The sequence below is a fragment of the Canis aureus genome, chromosome 13 (genome assembly GCF_053574225.1).
Source record: "Canis aureus isolate CA01 chromosome 13, VMU_Caureus_v.1.0, whole genome shotgun sequence".
NCBI classification, from domain to species: domain Eukaryota; kingdom Metazoa; phylum Chordata; class Mammalia; order Carnivora; family Canidae; genus Canis; species Canis aureus.
In genome coordinates, this window is record NC_135623.1 from 16,281,165 (window position 1) to 16,307,961 (window position 26,797).

Here is a 26,797-nt window from a genome sequence, read left to right on the forward strand (position 1 = left end):
TTATGAGATGGAGCCCAGAGACACCTCCACACTCAGTAGGGAGCCTGCTTGAAGATTCTCTCCCTCTGCCGCTCCCACCGTCTCAAATAAATAAGTAAATCTTCAAAAACAACAACAAACAAACACTCACTCAACAATGGAATTAAATGAGTAGGAAATAAGAGGAATCAAAGACAATACCAAGGTCTCTAACTTGTGTATAACTGAATGATTATTTAAGTAATCAAGTTTGTTTTTTTCTGTGTTTTTAAGGAAGAACAAAAATGGCTTTGTGTTTCTCAATATGAAGTTTCCTTCCTTTACACAGCTGTTTAGAAATGTGATTTTTTTTTTTTTTTTTTAGTTACTAACAAAGATGATTTCCAACTTTTCCACAGCCAAGATGTTAGGTGCAAATTGCTTCACAATGCATTCTGTTGTTGATGGTTTGCTACCTTCTCTTCTTAAACTTCCCACCAACTGCTTTTTGTTGTTGCTGTTATTGTTGTCATGTTTCTTAATTGGCAGTTGTTGGGAATCAAATAAAACAACATTTACAAAATGCTGCCTTTAAGGGAAAACACAGAAACCTAAAAAAAAACTTGACTGTCCTTTGCTGCATGTAAACAGAAGATCAAGTGTAAATGTGAGGAAAAAAAACAAAAAACAAAAAAAGCATAGCCTATTTTGTTCACAAACAGGTCCTAGTTCTTTCCCATTTTTCCTCTAGCAAGGGAGTAAGAAAGTGAAATGTCAACTTAAGAAAAATATGGCTGTGATTTTTGAGACAGAAGGGAGCTGGAGAAGGAAGAGAAAACATGTAAGATCTAGGCTCTGTAAGTGTTCTAACAGGGGAAAAGAGGAATGCGGTCATCTTTTGCCCTCCTCACCTAAAGTACCCTTGGATACCCATGTCTCAGTCACCCTGGGCTTTTTTTTTTTTTTTTTCACCCTGGGCTTTAAACATTTCAGAAACATCCTCCCTCTCTCAGCTGGAATTGAAAAATATGGCTGTGATTTTGAGACAGAAGGGAGCTGGAGAAGGAAGAGAAAACATGTAAGATCTAGGCTCTCTAAGTGTTCTAACGGGAAAAGAGGAATGCGCTGCCTGCAGCCCCGGGTGTGCTCCTGAAGACCCGGGATCGAGTCCCACATCGGGCTCCCTGCATGGAGCCTGCTTCTCCCTCTGCCTGTGACTCTGCCTCTCTCTCTCTTTTTTCTTTTTTTTTTTTTTTCTGGAATTGACTCCTCATTCCATTGTACCCCACCTGCACTCTGAACAAACTTCTGGCAGAGAGTCTAGAACACCCTATTCATCTACTGATTCACAGTCTGAGTGCCTCCTTGCCTCAGACTTTTTTTTTTTTTTTGAGGACATGGTTGTATGTACCTCCTCAAATTTACCACAGTGCCCGATATGGACAGTAATGAAACAGTAGGAGCAATTTAGCAGCATTAGGCAATGTGGATGAAAGGTGATGGGAAGTTGGTTTGCTGGAAACACAATTTTTACTTATATTTTATATTTATTTGGTTGGCTTAGAGGAGCTAATAGAGATTAAGGAGCTAAATCTCCTGAGCCACCCTCCTCAATAAACAGTAGTCAAGAAGTAGCTCCTCCAAGGGCTGGCTCTCCATTTCAGCTCAGGTCATCATCTCAGGGTTCTGGGTTTGAGCCCTGCATCGAGCCCTGAGTTGGGCTCTGTGCTCAGTGGGGAGTCTGCTAGGGCATTCTCTCTCTCCCTCTGCTCCTCCTTCTGCTCTCTCTCTCTCTCTCTGAAATGAATAAATAAATCTTTTTTTTTTTTTTTTTTTTTAAGTAGCTCCTCTGGACTACAATCTCTTTGAGGCCAGTGACTTATTCACCTCTATACATCCAATGTTAGAACACTGCCTGAGTCATAGTGACCCACATTGAATGTTTGTGAAACTGATCTGAACTGAGCTCTTCCCTTTCTTTTGTTTTTCCCTCTTTCTGGATTTTCCTTTCCTTCTTTCTTTGCTTTGGGAAACTTTTCCTCATCATTCAAGTCCCAATTCAAATGACAGTTTCACTGTGAGGCTTTCTTCAGACACTCACTCTATGCCAACAGCCAGATAGAATTGATCTTACCCTTTACTATGTCCCACAGTAGATTACACACTCTTCTAATATAGAGAGCAATATACCTTATAATGTCTTGAATGAGTTCATCCGCAATGTATTGTGAAAGTACATGTGACATTAGTATACATTTTAGAATAACTCTAGGGCAGCCCCAGTAACACAGTGGTTTAGTGCCGCCTGCAGCCCGGGGTGTGATCCTGGAGACCCAGGATCGAGTCCCACATCGGGCTCCCTGCATGGAGCCTGCTTCTCCCTCTGCCTGTGACTCTGCCTCTCTCTCTCTCTCCCGCTCTCTGAATAAATAAAATCTTAAAAAAAAAAAAAAAAAAAAAAAGAATAACTCTATGTACTGTGACCAGTCAAGAAGACCAGTCTGTAAAAAGAGTCTAGAGGAGAGAGGATAAAGACTGGCTTAAAGCAGGAACCGAAGGCATGAAAAAGAAGACAATGGAGTAGAGAAATGTTAAAGGTTGAGGAAAAAGGAGGAGTCGGGTGAACTCCAAACTTCTAGCTTAGGAACTCTGGAAAAGGTGTGGATTTGGGGAAACACTGATAAATGTAATGTTGGACATGTTGAATTTGAAGTATGTGGCACATCCAGATGGAAGTAGATGTTCAGCAGGCAAAAGGAAATACTAATTTGGAGTGTAGGAAAGAAATCTGAACTAGAATTATAAATTTGATAGTTTTAATCCAGAGGTGGTAGTTGAAGGCATGGGAAGCATTGAAATCACACAGGGAATATGGACAGAGTATATGGGTCAGAATGGAACCCTGGAGGACAGCAACATTTTAAAGGGGGGGGGGGGGCGGAGGAAAAGCCCAGAAAAATCGACTGAAAATGGACAATTAGAATAGAGAAAAATGAGAGGACTTGGGGAAGCCAAGGCTGAAGGAAAATATTTAAAAGTCAAATGCAGAAAATTAAGGGGTCTCCTCCTCAGGGGACTCTTTCTGTGTGAGTCAGAAGGTCATTGGTAAATAATTAGAGGAGATATATGGGGCGGGACTGGAGGTGGGAGATAGGAAGTAGAGTGGATAGTGAACTTTAAGAGGTGTGAAAGGCAGGTAGGAAGGGCCCTGTGAAATGAAAGGATTCCCAAGTAGCAGTGGGAGTTTAAGGATAAAAACTATTAGCTCTTCTGGCTTATCTGGTTGTGGGGGTTTTTTTGTTTTTGTTTTTGTTTTTGTTTTTGTTTTTGTTTTTGTTTTTGTTTTTTCCCAGCAGTTCTTAGCAACTTGACTGTAGGCACAGAAAAGATGCATAACTGGAATAATCCAAGTTAGGAGGATTTAGAGGATAGGTATGGCAAAATGGCTAGGAAGAAACGAGTTGAGAGTACTGATTGAGGTGAGGGATAATGAGATTTAGGCTGACTGTGGCAGAAAAGGAGGACAGATTAGGAGAAAGGAGACAAGAGACTGGATAAGATCTCCTGCAAGGTTAGAAATTTTAGTAGGATTAAAAGAGATTGGAGGAGGGGTGCCTGGGTGGCTCAGTTGGTTAAGCATCTGCCTTGGCTCAGGTCATGATCCAGGAGTTCCAGAATTGAGCCCCGCATCCACTGGGGCTCCTTGCTCATTGGAGAGCCTGCTTCTCCCCCTGCTCATGCTCCCTCTCAATCTTGCTCACTCTTTCTCTCATAAATAAATAAATAAATAAATAAATAAATAAATAAATAAAATCTTTAAAAAAGAGAGAGAGAGAGAAAGACAGAGCTTGGAGGAAAAGAAGGTTATAACCAGAGAGAGGAATTTCACATTTCACTAGCAGAACAGTTTCAGGTGATGGAAGGTTGAGGAAATAGCCATAAGAGTGGAGAACTGGAGTGTGTTGGGAGGTATAGACTATAGGAGAGTTGGAAGTCAAGGAATTGTGAGGCCACTATACTGGATAATTCATTCACATGGAAGATGAAATGACCCATTCAATTGCAGGGGTTGGAGCTGAGAAGAAAGCTTGGGACAAGTGCCACAACTTTAAGGAAGAAAGTTGATGAATGACAATGACAAAAGGACTCCTCCTCTGATTGCCAAACTTTCTCAGGAGCCTAAGCAGAAGACTCAAAAGGTTGAGTTTGTAAATTATTTGAGTTTTATAAATTATTTGTGGCTACCAATTACCTATGGTATCCTTTCATATGACCAGCATGGACATTCTCTGTTGCTGCCGCAAAATATCATCAAGAACTTCCAGGAATTTATCAATAAGAAAGTAATCTGAGGGATCCCTGGGTGGCGCAGCGGTTTGGCGCCTGCCTTTGGCCCAGGGCGCGATCCTGGAGACCCGGGATCGAATCTCACGTCGGGCTCCCGGTGCATGGAGCCTGCTTCTCCCTCTGCCTGTGTCTCTGCCTCTCTCTCTATCTGTGTGTGACTATCATAAATAAATAAAAATTTATTTAAAAAAAAAGAAAGTAATCTGAGATATATATGCTATGATATTTAAGGGTCTGACTCTTGATTTCAGATTATGACCCCAGGGTTGTGAGACTGAGCCCGAGTCAGGCTCTGCACTCAGTGTAGAGTCTGCTTAAGACTCTCTCTCCCTCTCCCTTTGCCCCTCCCCCCTGAGTGGCTGAGTGGTCTCTCTCTCTCTCTCTCTCTAAAATCAATAAATAAATATTAAAAATAAATAAATAATATCTCAAAAATGTTGAGTTTTTAAAAACTGTCACATAAAGGAGGAGGGCATAACTGTATATGGTGAAGTAATGTTTGCTAGGATGAAGAAGAAAGGCCTGTCCAAGGAGACACTTAAGTAGAAACCTGAATGGTGAGAAGGAGTAAACCATGTGAAGACCTAGAAGAAGATTCTAGACAGAAATCACAAGTGCAAAGGCCTTGGAATGGGGTTGAGCATGGAGTGTCTGAGAAACAGCAAGAAAGACAATGTGGATGGAATGTAATGAAGAAAGAGATAAGACTGTAGAGGTAGGGAGATTATGGAGGTTCTTGTAGGTCACGGTGAGAAGGCTGGATATTATTTTTTTTAAGATTTATTTATTTATTTATTTATTTATTCATGATAGACATAGAGAGAGAGAGAGGCAGAAACACAGGCAGAGGGAGAAGCAGGCTCCATGCCGGGAGCCTGACACGGGATTTGAACCTGGAAGTCCAGGACCGCGCCCTGTGCCAAAGGCAGGCGCCAAAGCGCTGAGCCACCCAGGAATCCCCTGGATAGTATTTTAAATCTAACAGGAAGGCAGTGGAGGTTTTTGAGTTCCAGAATGATACCATCTGATGTACATTTCCAAAGGATCATTCTGACGAGAGGAGATAGGGAGAAGCAGAAAGAGAAGCAAAGAAGCTATTCAAGGTACTGCAGTAGTCCAAATGAGAGATGGTGATGGCCTGGACTAGGGTGGGTAACAATATGGGAGGTCGAAATATCACATTCAAAATATTTTGAAGATAGAGTCTATTGGACTTGCCGGTGGATTTGGTAAAGGAGAATAAAACAAAAGAATCAAAGATGACTCGTAGAGTTTTGACCTAAAGAACCAGATGAATGTTTGGGCCATTTGCTAATATGGAGAAGACTGATGGAGAACAAGTCTGGAGTTTGTTTTGCAACAAGAGCTTGCTTTAGACATGTTAGGTCTGAGATGCTCATGAATTTGTGGACATGGTTCATATACCAGCTACTCCTGAGTTTGGTAGAATAAGTCAGTGCCTACATCTTCCTAGTCTGAGTACCCCAGTAGTATTGGATTCTGCATATACTAAATTGGGGATACGCCTTAGGACCCTGATGACCCACTAGCCAACTCTTCACCACCAGTGAGCATCATCAGCCCCTCAGCATGTTTCTCTGACCTCTGTCCTTTTGGCATAATTATCATATTTTGGGTTGATTCCTTTAAAGTAGGCATTTGACCTCGACAAGTACATGTCTCTAAATCTTACTGCAGGAAGATTTCTTGAAGCATCGATTCTCAAATGGAGTGTGATTTTTGTGTGTGTGTGTGTGTATGTCAGAGTTAGATTCAACATTCAACAATCCTTTACTGGGCACCTTTCTATGCCAAGCACTGACTTTGATGCTGTCAACACAGAAGAGAATCAGGTAAATAAACAACCACAGGGCAGCCCTGGTGGCTCAGGGGTTTAGCACCAGCCTTTGGCCCAGGGTGTGATCTTGGAGACCCGGGATCGAGTCCCACATCGGGCTCCCCTGGTGGAGCCTGGGTCTCAGCCCTCTGCCTGGGTCTCCGCCTCTCTCTCTGTCTCTCTCATGAATAAATAAATAAAATCTTTAAAAAACAAAACAAAACAACCACAGTGTGAGCAAGGCTGACACATACAAGAAGCACAGAAGTGGAGGGAACTGGGGGAGGTGCGGGCAAGCCTTCCTGGAGGTGAGGTCATGTAGAGCAATGTTTCCTACGTACAAGGCGCTGGATTTCATTCATAATTTTGGCCTCATCAACTATCTTGAGACTTGAAGCCCCTCTTCTGATTCCAAGGACAATTTCAGAAATATTTGTCCATAACATCCTTGGGCATTTCACTCCTGCCGCGTTGCGTAAGGGGAGTTCAGTCCTTGGGGAAGCGACTGCGGGTTTGTCCACGATGTCAGCCTTCCGCAGGAGGAGTCACAGGGGGAGTAAAGGCGCCCAGGCAGGGGTGGGCCCAGGAGCTAGCAGTCAGCAGCTCAGCCTCACAGGGCTTACTGCAAGGATAGTGGAGGCCAATCAGGAACCGGGGGACCACCAACCTACACTTGGATGAGGCTTGTGCCTTGTCAGAAGATCCCCCCACAACCAGTCCGTGAAGCTGAGCCAACTCCTGAACATCTCTCCATCTCTCCTGGTTGCTCCTCCCCTAACCTTCCCACCACTCCCCTGCCCCCATGTAGGCCCCTCCACTTTTCTCTAAGAAGATTACCGAAGCCTCCCAAATGATTTTTCTGTCTCTCATCTGAACTTTGGTCAGCTTTTTTTTTTTTTAATTATTTATTTATTTGAGAGAGAGAGAGAGAGAGAGAGAGAGAGAGAACGTGCGCGCGCAGGGGGAGCAGCAGAAGGAGAAGGAGAAGCAGACTCCTCGCCAGGCAGGGAGCCTGATGCAGGGCTCGATCCCAGGACCCTGGGACCATGACCGGAGCTAAAGGCAGCTGCCCAACGGACTGAGCCACCCCAGGTGACCCCTATCCCAGGTGACCCCAGGTGACCCCGTATGCATTACTATCTCTGCACCACCTCTGCACCTTGCTCTTGACACAGTGTTAGGTGTATCATGGACTGGGAAATTGAGTCTCACAAAATGGAAAGGGCTTATCCAGGTTTTCAAGGTGAATATGGACTCAACTCCAAAAAATCCTGATTCTAGGCAAATGTCCTATTCACCCGACTTTCAAAGAATCAGATTATATACAGGGGCACACATACACAGAGATTATTTTATGGGCTGAAACAGTACCGTTAAACATCTGTCCTTCAGCAAGTAAACTCTGCTGTAATTCCCTGGTGCTCCTGACACGTTCCAGGGAGAGTTAGGCAAGGTACCCTGCAAGATCCTCTGAGCTCTGATATTTCACGAAATATAAAAAATTTCACTATCATAAGCAGTGCCCACATTTTCCTTCTAGAGTCCATTTGTTTGTGTTTGGGGATGAAGGGAGGACCACAAGCATTTATTGCACACCTACTATTACTGGGGCAATGCTTGGCATACTTTATATCATTTCATTTTCAGAACAATTTTGCAAGATCCATATTGTTGTCCTCATTTCATAGAAAAGGAAATCGGTACACAGGCAGGGTGAGCTTCTCATCCAGGGTCCCACAGTCAGGAAGGAACCAACAGGGATTTGAACTTCAAACTGGAGGGGCAGGTGACTGATGAGCAGCAGGTAAGGTCTGGTCTCCCATCTCCTTCCACGTGCTCCCCTACCCTGCCACCCCCAGCCTGGTGAGGGCCCCTTACCCTGGTCTTCTAACACCTTACACAAGTAGACCCGGCTCCGTGTCCACACCCCCAGCATGCAGACGTCCTGTAGCAGCAGCAGCAGCTGCATCCTCTTCATCCCATGGGGCCCGGTGTCAAAACTCCAATTCAACTAATATTTGCTGATCACCTGCTGTGGGCAGAATTCGTGCCAAGTCCTGAGGAGACAAGGGTCGATAGACAGTACAGGCAGGGAGGATGCAGTCCTCAGATAACAGCAAGTGTAGTTACCCTCATCTTACAGAAGTTACCACGTCTTGGAGATGGTGGTAACTTACCCTAGTATACGCAGTTGACTGGTGGGAAAGCCCGGACACACAGCCAGGGCTGCCTGACTTCAGAGTCTAAGTGCTCAATCACTCTTTAAAAAATAATAATAATAAAAATAAATAAAAAATAAAAAAAATAGTAAAGTTGTGTGACCATCTGGGACGCCCGGGTGGCTCAGCGGTTGAGTATCTATCTGCCTTCGGCCCAGGGCCTAAAGGAATCTGGGATCAAGTCCCACATTGGGCTCCCTGCGGGGAGCCTGCTTCTCCCTCTGCCTGTGTCTGCCTGTGTCTCTGCCTCTCTCTGTGTCTCTCATGAATAAATAAATAAAATCTTTTTTAAAAAATAAAATTGTGTGACAATCTAGTAGGGCTGAAGCATAAGGCTTCTGGGAAGATGGAGGGTCAAAGGAAGAAGGCACAGGAGATAAAGCAAAAAAGGTGGGAGAGGCCAAACTTGTCCCAGCCTCGAACGCCAGCAGGAGTTTGGGTTTGGTTCTTCTAGGCAAGGTCTTTCAAACTCAGCACTGATGACATTTGGGGCCAGATAATTCTTTGTTGCAGGGGACTGTCCTTTGTATTTGTGGGATGTTTGGCACTATCCCTGGTTTTTACACATTAGATGCCACTAGCACCCCCCTACCCACCAGCTGACACCACCCCAAACAGCCGTGACAATTAAAAATATCTCCTAACATTGCCAGATGTCTCTCTGGAGGTGTGTGTACAGGATTGGTCCCCAGTTGAGAATCGCTGCTCTATGCACTGGGGCTTGGGGTTTTAAAAGGAATGTGACATGACGGACACTAAGAGTGCTCTCTTAACAGTGATAATCTCTACCATTGTCACCCTCACCATGTGAATGCTGGTATTATGTTTCAGCCCAGAGAAGTGGGAATCCCTCATACTACTTTGTAATATTTCCACACAGTCTGTTCATTTATTGTGAAACAAATAGATTAAGTTGACCACGTGCTCCTCAAGGACAGTGTGGATTCTGTTCTTATTACTTTCACTTCTTAGCAGAGTGAATGTTAAACAAATGGGTGAATCTTTAAATTTCATTATATGCATAATTATATTTCTTTTTAGGATGTCGTACTAATATTAGAGATTTGTCAGGTGTCCAGTATATAGTATAAAACAAATATCTTTGTTTGCAAGCAAAGAAAGATGCCCATTTTGATCTTTTCATCCAAAAATTTTACAGATTGGGGGATCCCTGGGTGGCGCAGCAGTTTGGCGCCTGACTTTGGCCCAGGGCGCGATCCTGGAGACCCGGGATCGAGTTCCACGTCGAGCTCCCAGAGCATGGAGCCTGCTTCTCCCTCTGCCTGTGTCTCTGCCTCTCTCTCTCTCTCTCTCTCTCTGTGTGACTATCATAAATAAATTAAAAATTAAAAAAAACAAAAACAAAAAAACCAAACAAACAAAAATTATACAGATTGATAAAATGCCTAGGTTTCATTTATAGGTTTATTTTCCAGATCAGATAGGCCCATGTGATTTTTGCAGCATCCACAGGATTTTCTTCAATCTGTAAGAATGTACAATCAACAGATTGTTCACTGTGTAAAGCACTTTAGAGTGACTCAATACAACTTAATTCAGCACTTATTGGGCTACTCCTATGAACCAGGCACCAGGAGAGCAGTAAAGGCCATCCTCTTGATGCATCTAATCAAAAGAGATGTCAGGCTTACCAGGGCATGCCTGATTTTGTTCTATCACCTACCATCAGTGTCATCTTGGGCAGTTAGAGCCATATGATGACTTTTGTAGGTCCGAGGTACTTTTGCCTTCCTGAGCCCCTTCCTCATAAAAAAAAGTGTTTAAATATATTTATGACTGCATGGCATAAAGACAAACATAATGTAGGTTGGGTTCATTATTTTATAGTCATTATTTTCTTCTGACTTTATTTTTTTAAAGTTTATATTTATTTATTTGGCAGAGAGAGAGTACAAGCAGAGGGAGCAGCAGAGGGAGAGAGAGAAGCAGGCTTCCCACTGAGCAGAGTCCAATGTGGAGCTCGATCCAGGACCTGAGATCATGCCCTGAGATGAAGGCAGACACTAAATTGACTGAGCCACCCCGGCACCCCTTCTTCTGGTTTTAAAATAAATTAATGTTAGAAAACATTTTCTTGGGTTCTAAACAGTGTCTTTGAGCCAAATGGTAATTTGGCTCTGGGGCCAATTACTGACCTCATCTAGTTCTCATTTTCTGCGCCTTAAAATTCCAGATTTGAAGAGTTGTTATAGGATTACTTGTGGTACTTGGAAGCTGCATGAGGGCAGAAACCAAGCCCAATTTATTTTCAACTGTGTACCTAGAGCACTCAACACAGAATGAGCACTCAAAAAAAAAAAAAAGAAAAGAAAAAAGAATGAGCACTCAATAATACGAATGTGAAATTATCTGCCCGGTGTCACAATACGGCAAACACTTGACAACTGTCAGATATCTTTCACCAGAAATCCTAGAGAAGGGTTTAGGATGTACATAATAGACATCAGAAAGTCGGAGTGTATGGTACAGACCCTGACTGTGACAGGAATTTGGGTCAGGAGGGATTGTGTGGGTCAATCAGCTCACATCTTTTTTAATTTTTTGTCAGTGCATCCAGGCCTTGGGTCCACTCAATTGCATTTGTAACACGATCTATCACGCCGCATTGGTGGTATGGAGTATCACAATCTATCATTAGCTGTGTAGATAGGAAAGGGGGTTTTGAAAACAATCAATTCTCTAGTCCTGTATGGTATGTTTATACATGCAAGGAGCTGTGCCAGTGTCGCTGCCTATCTCCAAATCCTCTGCAGATTTAATTACAAAGCTACAAAGTGAGTGCATAAATTATGTATCACGGCCCATGTTTTGGAAATCACTGAGTAGGCTTGGGAATTAGATAGGAGGTTAGATCTTTGTAATTGATATGCTCCCACTTAAGGGTGGAAACCCTGTGGATCCGTAAGAACCATTTCCTGTCTAAACACAGTGTGTCTGCAGTTCTGCAGGGCTAGCCAAACATTTAATTCCAAACAATAGACAGCAGAAGTCAAAGAATTTTGCAAACAGTTATCCAGTCCTGCCCTGCTCTCCTTCTCTAGCCTTATCTCCCACCATGGGTTCGCTGATTCCCCCTAATCCCACTGTATCTGGAAGGTTATGCCATTTCCCAAATGCATAATACATATTTTCAAAATGTTGTGTCTTTACCTATACTGTCCTCTTTGTTAGGAATGTTATTCCTGGGGCAGCCCTGGTGGTGCAGCGGCTTGGCGCTGCCTGCAGCCTGGGGTGTGATCCTGGAGACCCAGGAGACCCAGGATCGAGTCCCACATCGGGTTCCCTGCATGGAGCCTGCTTCTCCCTCTCCCTGTGTCTCTGCCTCTCTCCCTCATGTGTCTATGAATAAATAAATAAATAAATATTTAAAAAAAAAAAAAGGAATGTTATTCCTCTCTTCATTCTGGGAGACCCCAGAGAGAATACCTTTTCCTAGTAGCTATTCTGCAAGTATTAGCTTCTCTTCCTGAGTAAGAATGTGAACTTTTTATAATGGTAAGCTCAGTTCAAATGCTGTTTCCTTTGGAAGCTTTTCTTACCTTCCCTTTCTAGGAGAGAAGAAAAGGAATGCACTTGTGCTGGACACAATTATATAGAAACCCTATGCTGGATTCTTTGCATTTATCATCTTATTTAATCCTCAGGACAATTTAGTGTGGAAGGTATACTTATTTTCAGTTCCCAGGTTAGGAACCTGAGATCTAAAGGTTAAGTGTCTTAGCTAAGATCTCATGCTAGCAAACGATGGAATTGGCACCGGAACCTGGTTTTGTCTGGCTGTCTCTCAGGAAAATCAGTTCCATTACTGGTGCTCTCATAGCCTTTCCATTACTGGTGCTCTCATACCCCTATCTTTATACATCTCACTGTGTGGTAATTTATTTATATATCAGCATAAACTGTCTCCTTCACTAAGCTCTTGAATCAGAGACCAACTCTTTTTTTTTTTTTCTTCAAGATTTTATATATTTGGGTCGGGGGAGAGAGTGTCTGAGTGGGAGGAGGGGCAGAGGGGCAAACAGACTCCCCACGGAGTGAGGAGTCCAAAGGGGGCTTGATCCCAGGACTGTGAGATCATGACAGGAGCCAAAGTTAGATGCTTAACTGACTGAGCCACCCAGGCGCCCCCAGAGACCAATTCTTACTTCTCTCTGTATCCTTAATGTGTGGTACAATGATTGGCATACAGTGGGTGCTCAAAACATCTTGATGGAATAAAAACAAGGCAGTTCACAGTCTGTAAACCATTTTCAAATATATGAGTTCATTTAATTATAAATAAGCATAAGATAGAGTCCCTGACTATGGAAGCTAGTAACATAAATGAGAACACAAGCTACATGCAGGTGAAAAAGATAATGAATGAAACGGTATTAGGAATAACAACATTGCGTACCCCTATAATAAATTAACTGAGGCCAAGGAGAATGAAGATTAAGAAAAGGATTTTTAGACTTGGAGACAAAACCATCTTAGAGTTCCATTTAGGGAACCCAATGGGACAGTTTTAATAAGATAGCTTATTTCATTTTTTACGAAAACCCAGTTAAGTGACTATTTACCAGAAAGGGAACAAAATCTCTTTGTTTAAGAAGTTAAGTGTTTTCCCCAAGGTCACACAGCTGGTTTATAGCAGAGCCTATTCTAGGTTCCAGTCTCTAAGAGCCCTGGGTTTTGTTTTGTTTTGTTTTGTTTTTTAAAAAACAATAGCTGGATTATCCTGTGTCAATATTCTAGGGGATACTGGTAATTTATTTTTAAACACAGTAGTAAGACTTTATTCAAATGAAAAAAAGGAGCTTTGTGAATTTTTTATTACCAAATATATGTATTTTTATTGCCAAATATATGTATTAACCCAGTGTAGAGTTGATACGGGGCTTAAACTCACGACCCTGAGATCAAGACCTGGACTGAGATAAAGAGTCAGATACTTAGGAACTCCTGGGTGGCTCAGTTGGTTAAGCATTTGCCTTTAACTCAAGTGATGATCCCAGGGTCCTGGGATCCAGCTGGCGTTGGGCTCCCTGCTCAATGGGGAGCCTACTTTCCCCTCTCCCTCTGCACCTCTCTCTACTTGTATTTCTCTCTCTATCATATAAGTAAATATTTTTTTTAAAAGAGGGGCATGTTCAGCTGCCTTAAAAAAAAAAAAGGAAAAAAGGACACAATCCACTGAGCCACCTAAGTGCCCTACCAAATATCATATTAATACAAGTCCCTATCTCTCATTCTCAAGTAAATAAATACATCTTAAAAAAAAAAAAAAGATTCGGGACACCTGGGTGGCTCAACAGTTGAGCATCTGCCTTTGGCTCAGGGCGTGATCCTGGGGTCCAGGATCGAATCCCACATCAGGCTCCTCGTAAGAAGCCTGCTTCTCCCTCTGCCTATGTCTCTGCCTCTCTCTCTCTCTCTCTCTCTCTCTCTCTCTCTGCCTCTCATGAATAAATAAATAAAATATTTAAAATAAAAAGAGAGAGAGAGAGAGAATGAGAGAGTGGGAGGGAGGGGCAGAGGGAGAGAGAGTCTATACCCAACACAGAGCCTGATGGGGAGCTCAGTTCCATTACCCTGAGATCATGCCCAGAGGCAAAACCAAGAGTCTGACACTTAGCCAACTGGGCTACCCAGGTGCCCCTCTAGTTTTAAATTTTTGAGGAACCTCCATTCTGTTTTCCATAGTGGCTACACCAGTTTGTATTCCCACCAACAGTGCACAAGTGTTCCTTTTACTCCATGTCACCAATACTTGTTTCTTGTGTTTTTGATTTTGGTCATTCTGACAGGTGTGAGGTGCATTGTGGTTTTAATTTGCATTTCTCTGAGGAATAGTGATGTTGAAGAAAAATAATAATTTGTATGTTACTTTTTAGGTACCAGAAGCATTTTAGCTGGGGTCTTCTGGCTAAACATTTTGGTGTAGTAGAATGAATGTGTGTGTTGGTTTAGTTTAGAATCCAAGTAGCTTATTTAGGATGTCAGAAAACCTGGGCAGGAGTAGGGTCCTGAGGCAGGGGAGTGAAGGCCTGTATACATTACCATGCTAGTTACCATGCTAGTTGCCAACTGAAGCTCAATTATGCTGGGGAGCTCTTAGTGACAGTATAGGACACATTCAGGGTATCCTAATGGCGGGGTGAGGAATTATTCACCAACTCCCTATCCATCACTGAGTTCAAGGCTGCTTCTGGTGACATTAAATCTCTAAAACTCCCAGTTTACTCTCAGCACAAGCCAAGTATGTTCTCGGGCCGCAAAGATAAAAACAAACAAATTTCAAGACAAAGAGCTGTAGGTGTTCTTTGTTAAGAGGCCTTTGGTGTATAGAAGTAAATACCAAGAAAGAATGGACAAGAAACCATTACCATCTGCTACAGAACGTACTGTGATACAAACCCTGCCTCTGCCACTTGGTTCTACGTGGAAAATAAGTTCATCAGGTACTTATTGTAAGTCCGTGATATATTGGGTCAGGAATGAGCAAACTGGGCAAATCCGGCCTGCTGCTTGTTTTTGTAAGTAAAGTTTTATCGGAGCCTAGCCAGGCCCATTCCCGTGTGCTTTTGCCCTATAAAGGGGCGGAATTAAGTAGTTTGGTGCAGAACATCTGGCCCCCAGAACCTAAAATATTTACTATCTGGCACTTTACAGAAAATGTTTGCCAGCTTCTGAGGTAGGTACTTGGGACACTGAGATGAATAAGATTATTCTCCTGTCTTTAAAGAGTTTATGACCTCATGAAAAAGATAGATGTGTAAACCAGTAAGTGCAAAAAAGGTGTTACATGCTATAGTAGCAATTCAAATGAGGGAATGTTGATTTCTAATTCGTTGGGAGAGAAATCAAGAGCATCTTCATAAAAGATCTAACAGATCGTTTAGCAGAGCCTGAAAGATGAGCAGACATTTTCTAGACAAACACAGAGAAGGAAGGAGAGTCCACCGAGAGTGAGCAGAAATAGCAGAGATTCAACACAAATCATCAATAAGATGAATTGAGGAAACCAGTGTCATATTGGGGTGTGGAGAGAGGAGGGATACAAAGAGTAAAATTGGAAAGTAAGGAGTTAAATTTTGTCTTTTTTTTTTTTTTTTTTTTTTTAGAAATATGAATGGCTCTTACAGTCAGTCTGGAAGTCCAGTTGAAGAGGGTGATAGTGGAGTTGATAACTCCAAGCTATGTTGCGATCCAAGCATGAAATGGGGCAGACTTGAGCAAAGACGGTAGCAGTGGACATGGAATGAAAGGCTACTTATTCCTTAGCTCACTGAGGAACTCTCCCGGGCACCAGGCTGGCTGTCACTAGGTGCCTCCTTTGTGCTCCCCTAACAACAGCCTTGCTCACCACTGGTTTAGCATAAATCACCTTGCACAGCAACACATTATGTTTCCCAACAGATTCTCATCCCCCTTGAGGACAGGAACAAGCTCTATCCTTTGTGCCTGGTCCAAGGTGTGACACAGAACTACTGCTCAGTGATGGCTACTTTTCCTGAAAAAAAGGAGTTGAATAAACACAATGGAAATTTGTGGCTGTGGTGACTTGTCTGTAAGTTTGCAAAGGTGACATATTGCAGTGTCAGCTCACATGGAGGCTCAGATGGATACAGAATGAGGGAGAGGGCCCAGGCCTCCTGACTGGGATGGAGGTTGTTTGGATTTGACAGGATATCACTGTTGGGATTATGATGCTTTTTCCAGCTCCTTCAGAAGGAAGGCATGTGACTGTACATGACAAATTCAGAGCTAACACAATTTCCTGGTGGTATTTTAAATATTTTTATTATATTATTTAAAAATTTCTTCACGAAATGGCATTTTTTCTCATTATAAATTTAATTGTTACTTGTAGAAAATTTGAGATTATAATTTATATACAATAAAATGTACACATTTGAAGTGTATGAAATGTATCATTCAATGCGTTTTGAAACTGTGTGACCGCCACCACAATTAATAGGTAGAACATTTCCAGCTCCTCTAAAAGTTCCCTTGTGAACTTCTTTTTTTTTTTTTTTCCCCTTGTGAACTTCTGCATGATTAATTTTTTAGAATGCTTTTCAGTATATGATAAGTTTCTTATTTGTGCATTTACCCGTTCTCTCTCTTGTCACTGTTGGTTTTGCTTTTTGATAACAGAGTGCTTCTCTGTTGTATTCATTGCTGTATCTGCAACCCCTAGAATGGCACATAGTAGGTGCTTAATTTTTTATTTATTTATTTTTTTGAGTGAATGAAAGAATTGCCCTGGGAAATGACCTTTTTAGAGATAAGAATGCTCATAATAGCTAAGATAAACCCTTCCTGCTTGTCAAGGACCCAGGAAATCAAATTCAGTGAATCAGATCTTAATTTCTGCTGAATGCCTATGGTGTAACAGTGAATTCTTTTTCTTTATGCATTATTTTATTGACTCTCTCAACAGTCCTATCAGAAAGATGCTATTATCTCTCACTGATGAGAAAACTGAAGTTCAGAGAAGTTGAATGACTTTCTTTTTTAAATATAAATTTATTTTTTATTGGTGTTCAATTTGCCAACATATAGAATAACACCCAGTGCTCATCCTATCAAGTGCCCCCCTCAGTGCTCATCACCCAGTCACCCCCACCTCCCACCCACCTCCCCTTCCACCACCTCTAGTTCGCTTCCCAGAGTTAGGAGTCTCTCATGTTCTGTCTCCCTTTCTGATATTTCCCACTCATTTTTTCTCCTTTCCCCTTTATTCCCTGTCACTATTTTTTATATTCCCCAAATGAATGAGACCATATAATGTTCGTCCTTCTCCGATTGACTTATTTCACTCAGCATAATACCCTCCAGTTCCATCCACGTTGAAGCAAATGGTGGGTATTTGTCATTTCTAATGGCTGAGTAATATTCCATTGTATACATAGACCACATCTTCTTTATCCATTCATCTTTGAATGACTTTCTCAAGTCATTCAGTTAGTGCCAAAAGATAAGGCAAAGTCTGGAAAACATTAATTGGATTTTATAGTTAGAATACCATCTGATGACTCAGTGGAGTGGTGGAGGTGGAAGGTTGACTACAGTAAGTTTAAGAGTAGATGAGGACCAGAAAATGAATAGAACGGGTATACACTATTTTGGAGAACTGAGAGAAGTAGAAAGTTCAGTTTGGTAATTTGGAATGTAAATTGAGAGTGGCAGGTTTGGATGAAAGAGGTGAGGGTTTTGCAGAATGGCATATGGGCAAGGGGGTTGAGAGGAGTGATAAGATGATAGATCCACATCTCTTTCAATATTACAGATTTGCATTTGGTGCAGTACCTGGCACACAGAAAATACTCAAAAGTTTGTGGAAAGAAAGAAGCACTGTAAAATTTATTTATTTATTTATTTATTTTAAATTTTATTTATTTATTCATGATAGACATAGAGAGGCAGAGACACAGGCAGAGGGAGAAGCAGGCTCCATGCGGGTAGCCCGACATGGGACTCGATCCCGGGACTCCAGGATCGCGCCCTGGGCCAAAGGCAGGCGCCAACCTGCTGAGCCACCCAGGGATCCCCGCACTGTGAAATTTAGATAGGAAGGAGCCCATCAACTGGAAAAAAAAAAATGGAGAGGATCAAAGAACAGATGTACTTCAAGTAACAAAGTATGAGAATTGGAGGGTGGGAGTCCACGATCATGGAGGGGAAGTTTGAGTTGAAATTTCAGAAATGGAAGAGTCCTTAGTGATGATAAGGCCCAACATGTGAATGTAAGGGCAGATGGCTAAACTGGTGTGGAGGGAAAGTCAGTGGAGTTGGAGGTGAATGATTAATAGTTGAGAACATTTGGAGACAAACCTAAATGTCCAATGGTAGGAGCCCAGTCAAGTAAAATATGATACATCCATAGAATGCTTGCAAAGTCTTTAATGTCATAGGGAAATTTTTATGATAGAGGCTTAGATATAAAATATACAAGACCATATCTAAGATATACATTGTCACTATTATAAAATACATTTGCGTGTGGAAAAAAGAATAGAATATACCGAAATGTGAAAGGTAGATGATGGAGTTCCAGTGAATTTAATGTTTTATTTCCTACCATGAACTAGTCTTTTATTTTTTATTTTTTTAAAGATTTATTTATTTATTTATGATAGACAGAGAGAGAGACAGAGAGAGGCAGAGACACAGGCAGAGGAATAAGCAGGCTCCATGCCGGAAGCCCGATGCGGGACTCGATCCCGGGACTCCAGGATCATGCCCTGGGCCAAAGGCAGGCGCTAAACCACTGAGCCACCCAGGGATCCCCCTAGTTAGTATTTTAATTAAAAAAAACACTAATAAAAAATTAAGAGAAGTGTTGTTCTGCTTGGAAATAAATTTCCTCCTTTTAAACTTTAGTTTTTACAACGAAATTATATCAGAAATCTTAAGGAACCTTTATTAAGCACAGTCTTACTCAGTAGGCACGATGCTTTACATACTCCAACCCTCACCTCAACTCTGTGAAGAAGTTATTCTTTTCCCCAGTCTATAGACAGTCTAACTGAAGCCAGAGGGGTTGAATAATTCGTCTGATGTCACATGGTTATTAAAAGGCTAAGCCAGAAAATGAACTTAGGCCATATGATATAAAAATTGATCTTTCTTGTGTGACCTCTACCTCAGTGCCTCCCATGATTGCAGTAAGTTGAAGTCCTTCTAGCTCACATTTTTTGAGTAGTAGTAGCAACCTCAAAAAAGGTAAATCTTAGATTCTTTGATGTCAGAACTGAGAGAGCCCAGCAAGCTCATCTAGCCCCAAATGGCCTCCTTCTTCTCATATATAGATGAGAAAACTGAGGTCCAGAGAGAGGATATGACATGGCAGGACCATGTAAAGGATTTGTTTCAGGGTTTGACTTAAGCTCCTTTCTGCTGTTTCCCAGACTACTCCAGGCCACAAAGCTGCCCAGCATCCAGAGGGCATGCCAGGCCTTTAGAATCCAACCTTCTCGTCGTACGGATGAAACTGAGACCCAGAGAGGAGAGGTGGTTTTCCCATCGTCACACAGTGAGTCGGTGGCAGAGATGCTTGTTGAACTCAGGTCTCTTGCCTCCATAAAGGAAGTATTGGCCACTGTTACAAGCTGCTAGGTGTCAGGTGGCCAGCAGGAAGTATTACCAGTGGCCTCAGGGGCAAATGAGCTTTTGGAATCTGATACCTTGCATAGGGGCTGGCACATTAAAATATGCAGGAATGTTGGTTTATTGAATTGGAGAATCACTGAATTAGTGATACAAATAAGTGTGAGGGGAGGGCTAAGGCAATGGTAGTGCCATTTGCAAAAGTACAAAATCAGGCAGAAAGAAACTAGAATCCAGATGAGGATCTAAATGATGCAGAAGTTACAAGGGGGTTTTTTGTGTGTGTAAGTTAATTTTGTCAACTCTCAAACTTGACCATGAAAACTTGGCCAAAGAGACATTCTGAGACAAAGGGCCTCTGTGCCCAGCTGGCTCGCACCCATGGAGGACAGCTCAGAGGACAGAGAAGCAGCCTGCTGCTCAGGCCTCCAACTGATATGCGATTGAGACCATCTGCCAATTGTGGATACTTGGACATGCTTGGCCTGAGGAAGAATCACCTTGGACAGATGCCCAAACTAAAGAGACCAGATCCAGCTGGTCTTTCCAGGTCTCAAGTGCAAACTGATGGTAAGGGTCTCTGCAGAGGCTGCAGGGGTGTGGAGGTGGGAGCAGGGGCCATTGTTAACATACAGAAAACAACAAGGCTAGAAGGAAATAGATCAGAATATTGGCAATGGTCATCTCTGCGAGGTAGATTTTAGGTGTTTTCACTGCTTATCAGTTGCCTCTGGGTTTTTTACAGTTTCTTTTTCTTTTCCTTTTTTTTTTTAAAAAGATTTATTTATTTATTCATTCAGAGAGAGCGAAGAGAGAGGCAGAGACACAGGCAGAGGGAGAAGCAGGCTCCATGCAGGAAGCCCGATGTGGGACTCTATCCTGGGTCTCCAGGATCACACCCCGGGCTGCAGGCGGCGCTAAACCGCTGCGCCACCGGGGCTGCCCTTTTTTACAGTTTCTACAAAAAATTATTTTCCTTTGAAAAATCAAGAACTATAAGAAAAACACACTTTATTTGCCTTTCTCATTAGACTGTGAGCTCCTTGAAGGCTGGGCTCCAGAGATTCTTATTAGTACGTTGATGTCTAGCGCTCACACTGGAAGAGTACAGGAGCTCTAAATATGTAAGGTGTCTTCCACTTCGAGTAATTAGGCTCCTAACTAATGCTCACTTTACCAACAGACTTGGCTTCGTGCTTCCTGGGGTATAGTTGTTTAAAAATGACAACCTATAAAATGAACGGAGGACCTACTAGAGATGCTCATTCAATGACTATTTTAATAATTATTAATAATCACAATAATTTTAATTATTGTTGTGCCCAAGATTGCGAATCCGAGAAACCACCGAGGAGCCGGCACCGATGCAAACACACAAGGGTTTATTTATAAGCTCGAGCTTGGGTCCAAGTGTAACCGACACAGCGGAGCAGGGACTTGGATCCCGAGACTAAGAGGCATAGCAGCTTTATAGGGGCCAGTGGCCAATGGGATTGTAACATATGCAGAAAGTTGCAGTCATGCCGGTCCACACGCAGGTGGCTGATTGAATTACATTTTACCCTATAGTATCCATTTGAGCTGGTCTATTACTTTGGTCAGAATCGGCGCCCAGTTTTGGCGGGCACAAGGCGGGGTTACATTGTTATGAGCCGATATCCTATTAGGGTCTGCCCAGCGGTTTGACTAGGGTGGGGCAGCGCCTTAAGCAATAAGCAGGTCATGTGGGGGTCATACAGGAGGTGGCGGGTGCAGCACAAAATGGAGTTAGTCCTGCTCTGCTTGTCCAGGGGTAGGGGATTTTTGTTAAATTTCCTGGGTCCCACAATTCTTATCATATTTAACTTTATCCTCTTGCCAATCTGTCATTCAACAAACATTGAGCACTTACTATGTGTACAGTAGTCCTCTCTTTGAAGAGTTTAAATAAAAACCTTATTTACAGAGAAGCAAACGGATTCAGAAAAGTGGTTGGCTCAAGTCATATACAAAAATAGGCGGGAAGGCTCAGATTGTTATCGAGTGCTCTTCACTACCCCACGAGGCATTTTATCAGTTGATAAATATGTGAATGGCTACAATCTATGTGACCAACACACTGATAGACTGGCTGGTAAAAAGAAAGGCAAGTAATTGGGCAGAGAGGCTGATAGGCAGGTAAGCAGGGATGTGGGTTCCGGGTCTTGAGAGCTGAGTAGATTGCCAGAGGCAAATGCATTGACCTCAGGGAGAAGTGTGCATGCTCACAGCAGAACAGAAACAATGGAGACAGAAAAATGTCAAAGCAAACCCACAACTCTGCTGTGCATTATAACCTAATACAGAGTTACAGTCTTCAAGGAACTTTACATTTTTGTTGGAGATACTCTATAGAAGAGATCAGAGTCTCTTAAAACATTTACAAAAATTTTCCATTGAAAATGGTAGTTAAAATGTTGGCACCTGAAGAATTGAACTTTATCTAGAAAATTATCTTTTGTAAAATATAATGATGATGTTGAATAAATATAGCAAATGTATATTTTCATGTAATTATACAACCATTTTCTAAAAGACCTATAGCGTCCCAAGCTCAGGATTAGGCATTGAGGAAGGCACAACTTTTACCTTCAAGGCTGAAAAATAGTCCTCTCTCTTGACCATTCATGTTATACATCTTTGTATACACACACACGTGCAGAGATTTAGCTTCAAGCAGTATTTATTGAGCACTTGCAATGTGCCTGACACTGTGTTGCATGCTATTTTATTTAATTCTCCCAGAAACTCAGTAAGTTAGGTAACCTCTTTCTATAGATGAAGAACTTCAATCTCAGTGAGGTTTAAGAGGCTGCTAAAGCTAGTGGCAGAGATGAGTCCCTAGCTCAGTCTTTGGATTTGAGCTACTTCACAAGCCAGACATGGTGAGAGGTGCAATGTGGAGATAAGTTCATTTGACATAGGAACCATGGCTATGTGGACTCCTTGGTTTATATCTCTACAGACTTGGATATGATTATGTGCATTCATCAGCTAGATGTACCAGTTTCCAAACTGTGGGACCCAGGAAATTTAACAAAATCCCCTACCCCTGGACAAGCAGAGCAGGACTGGCTCTATTCCGGGCTGCACCCGCCTTGTGCTGACCTGCTTATTACTTAGGGCACTGCCCCGCCCTAGTCAAAGACCAGGACATACCCTAACCGGAAATCTGGCTCAGAGGACCAGCATGACTGTGCAACTTTCTGCCTATCCCATTGGCCACTGGCACCTATAAAGTTGCTAAGCCTCTTAGTCTCAGGGTCCAAGTCCCTGCTCCGCTGTGTCGGGTATAGTTGGACCCAGGCTCGAGCTTGTAAATAAACAAGGTCGTGTGATTGCATCGGTGTCGGCTCCTTGGCGGTTTCTCCGATTCACAATCTTGGCCACAACACAAACTTTTTTTTTTCTTTTTTTGTTGACTGGATCTCTGGGGACAATATTTGACCAATTTTTTAAAAGATTTTATTTATTTATTCATGAGAGACACACAGACAGAGGCAGAGACATAGGCAGAGGGAGAGGCAGGCTCCTTGCGGGGAGCCCTGTGCAGAACTGGATCCCAGGACCCCGCGATCACTCCATGAGCTGGAGGCAGATGCTCAACCACTGAGCCACCCAGGCATCCCAATATTTGACCGATTTGAAGGAAAGATTTATCAGAGGAAAAAATATAATAGCATCCAACCTTGGTTGATACACTGCTTTCTTGCTCTCAATAAGAGCTCTCCTTGAGCGGGCCCCTATTTGCTTTCCTCTCCTCCTCCCTGGACACTATATGGTACAGTTTGCACTTTCCCTGAAGCATCATGCTGTTTGATGCCTCTGGGTCTTTTCATGTGGAGGCCATTCCACTTGGAACACCCACTACTCACCTTTTCTTCGCCTTCAATTCTTACTTCTTCAGGCTTGCCTTTTCTGAAGTCTGCTCTGTCTTAGGAGAACAGATAGAGCTTTTCTGAATTTCACTGCCCTTGTGCTTCCTTCTATCACTGTCCTTACCACACTGAATTGTGATTGTCTACTTGTCTGTCTCTTCCACCAGACTGAGCTTTCTGAAGTTCGTAGGTCCCTAAAGGGAACTTGTCAGATCCATGTCTGTGTGCTTCGTACCTTGCACAAAGTACCTTGCTCAAGAAATATTTGTTGAATGAAGGAATAATGAACCCAGAGCCAGGGTACAGAAGGACTGGGTTCTAATCTCAGCTCTGCAACTGACAACTTTTGTGCGCAAGTCACTTCCTTCTCTGGGCTTCAGTTTCCTTGCCTGTAATATGAGGAGGTCAGATGAAATGATTACTAAGAGTCATTCTGGCTTGAGCCTTCTATGATGTTAAAATATAATGATGCTAGGAAGAGAAGTATAAAACATTAAAGTAGGGCTTTATTAAACCATGTGACACTATTCTAACAAGAAAGACTCCTTATTGGGATATCTTGAATTGTGTCAGGTTTGATATGTATCGATATTGTTCCTTCAGAAAAATAATTACCTATAAAAGTTCTGAATTCTGTCCTAACTTCTCTCACCATAAAGTTCAAGATTAAAGTTGTACAACTGTTTCTACATACTTGTTAAATTCAAGTAACATGTGTCTAATGGATTAGTAAATGAATCAATCCATTTGTAAACCTGAGAATCTTATGGCATATGCAAAGGCAGGCCATACATACATCCATTCAGTCATTAACAAATATTTTGGCAATTAACTCTGTGTGAGATACTGGTACACAACAGTAAGTAAAATAGTTACGGAACTTACCAGTCTGTGGTGTTGTCTGGGAAGACAGACATTATTCAAATTATACACAAACAATTGTATTAATTACAAACTCTAAAGTACTATGTCTCTTACCTTTGCTGTGCACTCTAGGTTATAAGGGGCTTTTCACACACATCACCTTGTCGGAAGCCATACTTTTAACCTGCCAAGTGTTAAAAGTAAAGATTTTAGTGTTATGGAGGCCTGGGTCTGAATCTGGCTTGCCTACTTACTTATGAACTGGGCTCTTGGACAAGTTTCTAACCTTCACTTTTCTCATCTTTTGAATAGGAGAAAAATAGCCCATTTGTCACAGAGCCATTATAGGAATGTAGTGAGATAATGCATGGGAAGCGCTCAGCACAATGCTTGACATATGGTTGCTGAACAGTAGCTGTTAGTATGATTATACAATTTTTTGTTCTTCATAGCACTTTCCCCTGTATCTTCCCTTATTCCAGAAGAAAGGCTGGGTCTGAAATCAGACACATGGGTTCACATCTCAGGTCCACCACTTGCTAGATACAAAATGAAACTAATGGTATCTTTTCATAGCATTAACTATGAGACGAAATTTTTAGGCACCCACATGAAGGCCAAACACATAACAAATCTTTTGACTTTGGTATCAATCAGGGAAGTGGTGTTCGCTCCAGTCTAACCATGGCAACGAAGTATGAAAAGAAGCTCATAGGGCCCCGCCGTCAGGAGTGGTGGGCGAGGTGGTCACACTCATCCTCTGTTATCTTTTTTTTCACTGTTCAGAATTTATTTGGTACTTTAGTTGATATGACAGATAGTTGGTTGCATTGTGTTCTTACATTATATGGCAATGTACGCCATATGCTGACATATATAGTATACGAAGTAAGATCCTTTAGGAGAGTGATGCACAATACATACAATATTGAATTTATACATTGGATCCCAGGATGTGACTGAAGAAAAAAAGATGGACTAGGTAGCTTCGGTGTTGGGTGAAGGAATCAGAGGTTATAGAACACACAGTAAATACACATCTGGTTTGAAGAGCAGCTACAACATACACGGTATTGGCAGTGGTGCCTCTGAGGTGGTGGAGAGGTCCTGGCCTGTCTAACAGTGACATCTTGGGAGAGACAGGGGAAGACCGTGGAAAGCGAATCCATCCCCCAGGCCTCATGGCAAGAGGTAGGTGAGTTGTCAGATTTGAGTAAAGATGCTGACGGAGCCAGCTGAGGGTGGTCTTACTGGATGTGGGTTGCAGTGGGGTTTTCATGGGCAGAACTAGGCAATAACCCCAGATATTGGGTAGTGGAATTTGAGAATATCCATTCAGCTGTGGAGAGGAGATGAAATAAAGGCTACAGCTGAGGCCTCTTCCATCTTGAGCTGCCAAATTGCCCTGTGACTCTGGGACCACCACGGGACCAGGTAGTGGGAGTCAGCAACTCTGAGGCATAAAATCAGAAAGGCACTGAAAGTTTGGATGGAGTGCCAGGTCCCAAAAAGAATGCCTCTTTGTCTGAATGCCATCTATGCCAAAGCAAAACAAATTTATCAGCATCTCCTCAAAACTGCAAGGGAGAGTCTAAAAAGTTTAAGCAATAAAGAAGGGCAAATGGAAATTGATTATTTAATATCATCATTACTAATTCAAGAAGTATAAAATGGTATTACTAATCTCTTTACTTGCTGAGGTGATTTTATTATTTTATCTTACTAGACATAAATATGTATAAGGGCTTCGTTCCCCTAACCATATTTTTTCTCTCTATTTTGAAGAGAATGCCCCAAGCCTTTCAACCATACATTGCCATGGTGGTTTTTAGGACTTCACACCCATGGAGGATGGTAGGGTGGAGCGTTAATGTGGAAGTGGCTCAAATATTGGGTAGTTGAGCCATACCACATGATAGTGAGTAAATGGTAGAGTTTAGGCATCAGATAGGAGAAGAGATTTCAGAAAATATCGGTGTTATCCTGTACAGTCCCTGCAGGCATGGTCAACCTCAGCTGCACTTATTGCACTTATTGTCTTTAAGAAAACACAAATCATTTCTATATGTTGCTTTTCTTCCCATTGATGGATGAAAATGCAACTGGTGGAATCTAAACATAGGCTGGTTTGTGGTAATGTCAGTTTACTGCGGGAAAATTTACTGCAGGAAAAGGATAAAGGTAAATGCTGAAATTCAGGAATATACGAATTGACAGGAAAAAAGTTCTGCCTTTTATGCCATTGTTTTTATCCATATTATCAATTCATTTCTCTTCCTTAGAATAAACAGAAGTAGGCAGCTGGGTGGTTCAGTGGATGAGCGTCTGCCGTCGGCTCCGGTCATGATCCTGGGGTCCTGGGATCGAGTTCTGCATCTGGCTCCCCAAAGGGAGCCTGCTTCTCCCTCTGCCTGTGTCTCTATCTCTCTCTCTGTGTCTCTATCTCTCTCTCTGTGTCTCTCATGAACAAATAAATAAATAAAGTCTTTAAAAAAAAAGTAGTAGATAGAGAAGAATGAACTGTCCACAAAAATAATAATGCTCATTTATTAAATAAC

The 26,797-nt window shown here is 42.2% G+C and overlaps 1 protein-coding gene across 11 annotated transcripts in view; it reads left to right on the forward strand.

Annotated features, from left to right (window-relative positions):
* Nucleotides 1-26,797, forward strand: part of LOC144281958 (uncharacterized) — an 80,522-nt gene that overhangs the window by 8,685 nt on the left and 45,040 nt on the right. For 7 of the 11 annotated variants that reach the window (XR_013350330.1, XR_013350328.1, XR_013350329.1 and 4 more), the window contains exon 2: nucleotides 19,281-20,049. The exons of 3 other annotated variants lie outside the window; for them this stretch is intronic. The gene's annotated coding sequence lies outside the window, so the exon portion shown is untranslated. Of the gene's footprint in view, nucleotides 1-4,024; nucleotides 4,289-19,280; nucleotides 20,050-26,797 lie in introns of those variants that run through there. One more of the 11 variants, XR_013350332.1, reaches the window with a different exon arrangement.